Genomic DNA, 6,657 nt, shown 5'->3' with positions numbered 1-6,657 from the left:
ACTACGGATTCACATGTGAGGCCATGTGCTAAACAGAGTGAGTAGTTTAGTAAACAACCAAAGATTAAGACTAAAAGTGGTAAAAGTAGTAGCCTGCAATAAGGAAAAACTCCACACTTTCTCGTCCTTGGCCTATATCCTAACATGACTTTGGTGCAGGTAATGTTGTTCTTCACATGACCGTCTCTGGTAAACACACACTATATCAAATAACATCTACGTTTATTTGTCACATGCACAGGACACAGAAGGTGTAAGTAAACTGCTCAGTGAAATGGTAACTAGCATAGTAGCAATAGCAAAAACAGAAAGTGTCCAGGTAAAAAATGGTATAATTATTAGATGAAGCTTCTCCGACACACTTGTCTAAATTGATGGGTCATGTGAAGAAAATTCTAGAACCACCCCCAAGCTACATCTAGCAGATGTATGTGGATGGGTCACTATTGTCTAGACATGTACACATGTTCATGAAATACAATAGATGGCCGTAATCACTCCCAGATACAACTGGCTAACTTGATGGGTCATGTAATCATCTGGCGAAGTGGAAACTTTTGTTAGACTAGCTAGTTAGCTAAACAATGAACAGGCATAATCCCAACTCATACTACTACCAATACAAACATTGTCATAGGGATAGTATGAATCTGCAGGTGGCTAAAGCTAACAACTAGAGTCAACATTAGCTAGCTAACATTAGGCTATAACTAGCAATCCAAATGAATTTCTGATTTAAATAATATTACTAATAATATTACTACACAGATCAGCCAGCAAGCTAACGTTCGCTAGCTAGCTAGCTAACAGTACCCTTTAACTTGCAATGAAAATTACTGAGTAAATTAGAAACGTATAATATCTGAAAATGTAGCTAGACATACTCATATACATGGATGAACGCTTTACGGTTAGACCGGAACCATTTAACTCAGTTTTGTTTGTAGCTACATCTTGTTTGGACAGCGTTGTGTCAAGTCACTCCGGTTCACACTGACCGTGGCACGTGGTCAAGCCCATCACTTTTTCCAATTGATCTGTCGATAGTGCATGCTAAATTCAAGGCCTCAATGTCTTTGAGAAAAGTAGCAATACTTTTGTAGTTCTTGAGGACTGACGTTATATCTTTCAAAAACGGCCCAGTAGAAAGGACTATCAACACATACTGAACAGCTCATGTTATAGACAGACAAATCCAAACTCCTCTCCTGATATGTCCAGCCCATCCATTATCTCAGCCAATCATGGTCCCATGCTTCATGAGCTGAAATAAAATATCCCAGAAATTCTCCATAGACACAAAAAGCTTGTTGTGCACAAATTTGTTTACATCCTTGTTAGTGAGCATTTCTCCTTTGCCAATATTAATCCATCCACCTGACACCTGTGGCATATCATGAAGCTGATTAAATGGCATGATCCTTACACAGATGCACCTTGTGCTGGGGACGATTATAATTATTTTTTTTACCTTTATTTTACTAGGCAAGTCAGTTAAGAACACATTCTTATAACAATAAAAGACCCCTCTAAAATGTGCAGTTTTTGTCACACAACACAATGCCACAGATGTCTCAAGTTTTGAGGAAGCACGCAATTGGCATGCTGACTGCAGGAATGTCCAAGGTATCTGAGACCAACAGATGCATATCTGTATTCCAAGTCATGTGAAATCCATAGATTAGGGCCTAATGCATTTATTTCAATTGACTGATTTCCTTATATGAACTGTAACTCAGTAAAATCTTTGAAATTGTTGCATGTTGCATTTATATTTTTGTTCAGTATAAATTGGGAACCATGTGTTGACAAATACAGGAGTCTGGGCACTGGCACAGATACAAAACACTTCATTTGAAATGAAGTTCCATCACAATCCTGTTCACACCACACACCTTTCATTCATAAGAGCTTTCAACTCAAACCGTACTGGGATGCTGGGATGACTGCAGAGCATTGTTGAACTAACATATTCACTAAATACTTGTGTCATTGCTTGTCTTTGCTGATCAAGATATACCAACGAGAGACTTCAGACACTATGTCCCAGTCTATGAAGTCAAATGCATTTCGAAAAGCTTTCTGAACACTGCAAGGAACATGTTTCAATGTCAATTATCTCTCTGTCTGTGGCTTCTGCCAGGGCATTAGATATGAATTCTCTATAAAGCTTGTGCTTAGCATTTGGTCCAAACATCGAAATTTGTAGGAGGTGAAACGTGTTAAGTTTATCTGTCAACACTGTGAAGGACAGTCCTTTGCTGAGTCATGTCCCATGAAAGATGAGTCCAGGTAGTGTGTGGTAACCTTGTTGGTTGTGGGGTTTAAAAACCTTACGTGAACATCCATTTGCTTTAGCTTGTTAGGTTCAAATTTTTCAGAGTAAATCATTCACAGACACTAGAGAAGCTTAACCAAGTTTAATTCTTCCAAAAGGGTCGTTACAGATGTAATTCAGACAAAAAAAAACATTTCTCACCATCACAAATATACAGTGCCTTGCGAAAGTATTTGGCGCCCTTGAACTTTGCGACCTTTTGCCACATTTCAGGCTTCAAACATAAAGATATAAAACTGTATTTTTTTGTGAAGAATCAACAACAAGTGGGACACAATCATGAAGTGGAACGACATTTATTGGATATTTCAAACTTTTTTAACAAATCAAAAACTGAAAAATTGGGCGTGCAAAATTATTCAGCCCCCTCAAGTTAATACTTTGTAGCGCCACCTTTTGCTGCGATTACAGCTGTAAGTCGCTTGGGGTATGTCTCTATCAGTTTTGCACATCGAGAGACTGAATTTTTTTCCCATTCCTCCTTGCAAAACAGCTCGAGCTCAGTGAGGTTGGATGGAGAGCATTTGTGAACAGCAGTTTTCAGTTCTTTCCACAGATTCTCGATTGGATTCAGGTCTGGACTTTGACTTGGCCATTCTAACACCTGGATATGTTTATTTTTGAACCATTCCATTGTAGATTTTGCTTTATGTTTTGGATCATTGTCTTGTTGGAAGACAAATCTCCGTCCCAGTCTCAGGTCTTTTGCAGACTCCATCAGGTTCTTCCAGAATGGTCCTGTATTTGGCTCCATCCATCTTCCCATCAATTTTAACCATCTTCCCTGTCCCTGCTGAAGAAAAGCAGGCCCAAACCATGATGCTGCCACCACCATGTTTGACAGTGGGGATGGTGTGTTCAGCTGTGTTGCTTTTACGCCAAACATAACGTTTTGCATTGTTGCCAAAAAGTTCAATTTTGGTTTCATCTGACCAGAGCACCTTCTTCCACATGTTTGGTGTGTCTCCCAGGTGGCTTGTGGCAAACTTTAAACGACACTTTTTATGGATATCTTTAAGAAATGGCTTTCTTCTTGCCACTTCCATAAAGGCTAGATTTGTGCAATATACTGATTGTTGTCCTATGGACAGAGTCTCCCACCTCAGCTGTAGATCTCTGCAGTTCATCCAGAGTGATCATGGGCCTCTTGGCTGCATCTCTGATCAGTCTTCTCCTTGTATGAGCTGAAAGTTTAGAGGGACGGCCAGGTCTTGGTAGATTTGCAGTGGTCTGATACTCTTTCCATTTCAATATTATCGCTTGCACAGTGCTCCTTGGGATGTTTAAAGCTTGGGAAATCTTTTTGTATCCAAATCCGGCTTTAAACTTCTTCACAACAGTATCTCGGACCTGCCTGGTGTGTTCCTTGTTCTTCATGATGGTCTCTGCGCTTTTAACGGACCTCTGAGACTATCACAGTGCAGGTGCATTTATACGGAGACTTGATTACACACAGGTGGATTGTATTTATCATCATTAGTCATTTAGGTCAACATTGGATCATTCAGAGATCCTCACTGAACTTCTGGAGAGAGTTTGCTGCACTGAAAGTAAAGGGGCTGAATAATTTTGCACGCACAATTTTTCATTTTTTGATTTGTTAAAAAAGTTTGAAATATCCAATAAATGTCGTTCCACTTCATGATTGTGTCCCACTTGTTGTTGATTCTTCACAAAAAAATACAGTTTTATATCTTTATGTTTGAAGCCTGAAATGTGGCAAAAGGTCGCAAAGTTCAAGGGGGCCGAATACTTTCGCAAGGCACTGTATATACTCCACTTTAGACACCCCTCCTTCTCTCCAATCCTTACATCTTATGGTTCGACAGTAAGAGGGTAACAGGATAATATAAAAATTATTTCTCCCTTTGGGGGATCTGACCTGACCTCCTCAACTCAACCCCTCCTTTGCCTAATCCACAGATGTCCTCTCGTATCACCAGTCGCACTCGGTGACTCTCCCGTCCACCCAGCACATTCCACAGCAACTGTCTTTCTACAGATCACACTCCTTTATATACTATGCGTCTGATCTATCATGTCTTTAATATCTCAATGTTCAAAGTTTAGCCCGAATCCAACAAGCTGAAGTGGTTTGTTCTGCGATTCGTCACAAAGCAGCACATTACAGTCCCGTGTGGCTCAGTTGGTAGAGCATGGCGCTTGCAACGTCAGGGTTGTGAATTTGATTCCCACGGGGGACAGTTACGAAAAATGTATCCGCTCACTACTGTAAGTTGCTCTGAATAAGAGTGTCCGCTAAATTACTAAAATGTCAAATGCTATTTTGCAACTTGTCCAGGAGGTGGTGCCGCAAGTAAGGTGCAAGACTATAATTGATCTTGTAGGCGGTCTTCTCACCACAGGCATATGACTTTTCTATTATACTTTCTGGAAACCATCGAGTGGGAAATGGTGGTGTTGTCATCTGCACTTTTGCAAGAGTAGTGGGAGACGACACTTCATTGTCCATAGGATCTCTGCACGCCATGAAATCGTTGTTTCGGATTCATGAAGAGAGTTTTGAAGAGGACTCAGGTTGAGGATTCTGCATGCAAGAAAACTAATAACAATTCTGAACTTTTCTCAATATTACCGTGGTGTCTCATTCTTTCTGAAAAGATGTCCACAACACAATACTTTCCGAATGCTCTGTATCTACCATACAATGCCCCCCCCCCCCCCCCCCGGACCTTGCAATACAGTACTCCCCTTATCCTGTTAATTGGTGTGGGGTCATGACTTTTCCACTCTATCACACCAGAATATCTCCACACAACTTTCAGATCTCCCATACAGGTGAAGTGTGCCTGCGATATTAGGTATCAGATGAGCGATGTTGCCTAGCTATCTAGTGATTAGACCTTTACACTACACAGATAGACAGAGCCAGGGGTCCTTCTATCTCTGCACAGACCACAGGGGTCTTATATCAGTGGGTTTACACATTGTTCAATTTGATCATAATAATTATTGGATATCCAGGCATTTAGAAGTATAGGCATGCGGCTGCTTGTGCTGCAAGATTGCATGTTTGAATCAGGATTAGTTAGGTTAAAGTTATCATTGAAATAAAATATTGGTTTTGTTGATGCAATTGGAACAAACATTTCCTAGTGCAAGAGGTATGTTAACTTGTCTAGCATATAAAAACCATAGCGTAGAATAGCCTGGCCTGACCATAATAAAGTTCTGTTCATTATGATGTTTTATTTTCTATGTGGTTTACTTTTAGATTGGCCTGTAGGCTGTTCAAAGGCTACTGGCTGCAGAGGAGATGAACGATAGACTGTAAAGTTTACGGCTTTAGGGCAGCCACAGTATAGGTACTTTAGCAATAAACCGATTATTATGTTAGAGTTTTCCTATCATGGGAAGTAAACAAATATACACATTTTTGTTTGGAGACTTATGTATTACATCGCTTTTTTAATAGAAATTATAGCTAAGTGCATGAGTAATTGTGTGTGAGTGTGTGAGTGTGTGTGCATCCGTGCAGGCGTGTGTCCATGACTTCCCATTGAAGATGTCGGCCTACACAGCATCACGCCATCATGATTTCTGTGGGATGATAGGAGCCATGACGCTGTTTAGAATGAGAAAGAAAGGAGTGGCCTTCACATTTGTGCTCTAAAGGACATGTGCCAGGGTTGTACCTTCTCTCACACACGCACACACTGGCAGGAAGAAGAGGGAATTGTTATATTGCTGATGAGAATGGCATAAAAACCCGAAAGATTACTTTGGCATCATATTGTGTTGGCCAATAAAGGATAGTCAGCCTGTTTAATCACTTTTTTGCTCTGTCACCCTTCTACTCATTCAACTTTTCTTAAATATTTGATTTACTATGAAATTAGTTCACACTTTCAAAGTAAAAACATAATAAGGGTAACACTTAATTTTACAGCCCACTAATTACCTACAAACTATAACAGTGTGATTACATAATTATTACTCGATAATACTTAATAATAGTATTCGCATCGAACACCAGGAAGTACCAATTGTCACCAAGACGTTACCAAATATTGTTGTGTGTTTGCATATGGGGAGTGTGCCAGACAGGGCTTTCATAGATACAGTATAAAGAGTGTGTGGAGAAAGAGCCCCATAAAGACAACAATATAAGTACACTGAACCCTGCTCAAGGACAAGCCTGCTGAGGAAAAGCGGGGGCGAGATAAGAGGAAAGCAAAATAGACTACAATACCGCCAGATTTCACACATCAGTCTTGGGATTTCAACCAAAAACCCTCTATTAGGCTCTCTAGCCTTCTGGTATTTGTAGTTCAGCACAACAGTGGTACAAGCGGCAC

The sequence above is a fragment of the Oncorhynchus clarkii genome, chromosome 6, assembly GCF_045791955.1.
Source record: "Oncorhynchus clarkii lewisi isolate Uvic-CL-2024 chromosome 6, UVic_Ocla_1.0, whole genome shotgun sequence".
NCBI classification, from domain to species: domain Eukaryota; kingdom Metazoa; phylum Chordata; class Actinopteri; order Salmoniformes; family Salmonidae; genus Oncorhynchus; species Oncorhynchus clarkii.
Note: the sequence above shows the minus strand (reverse complement) of the source record.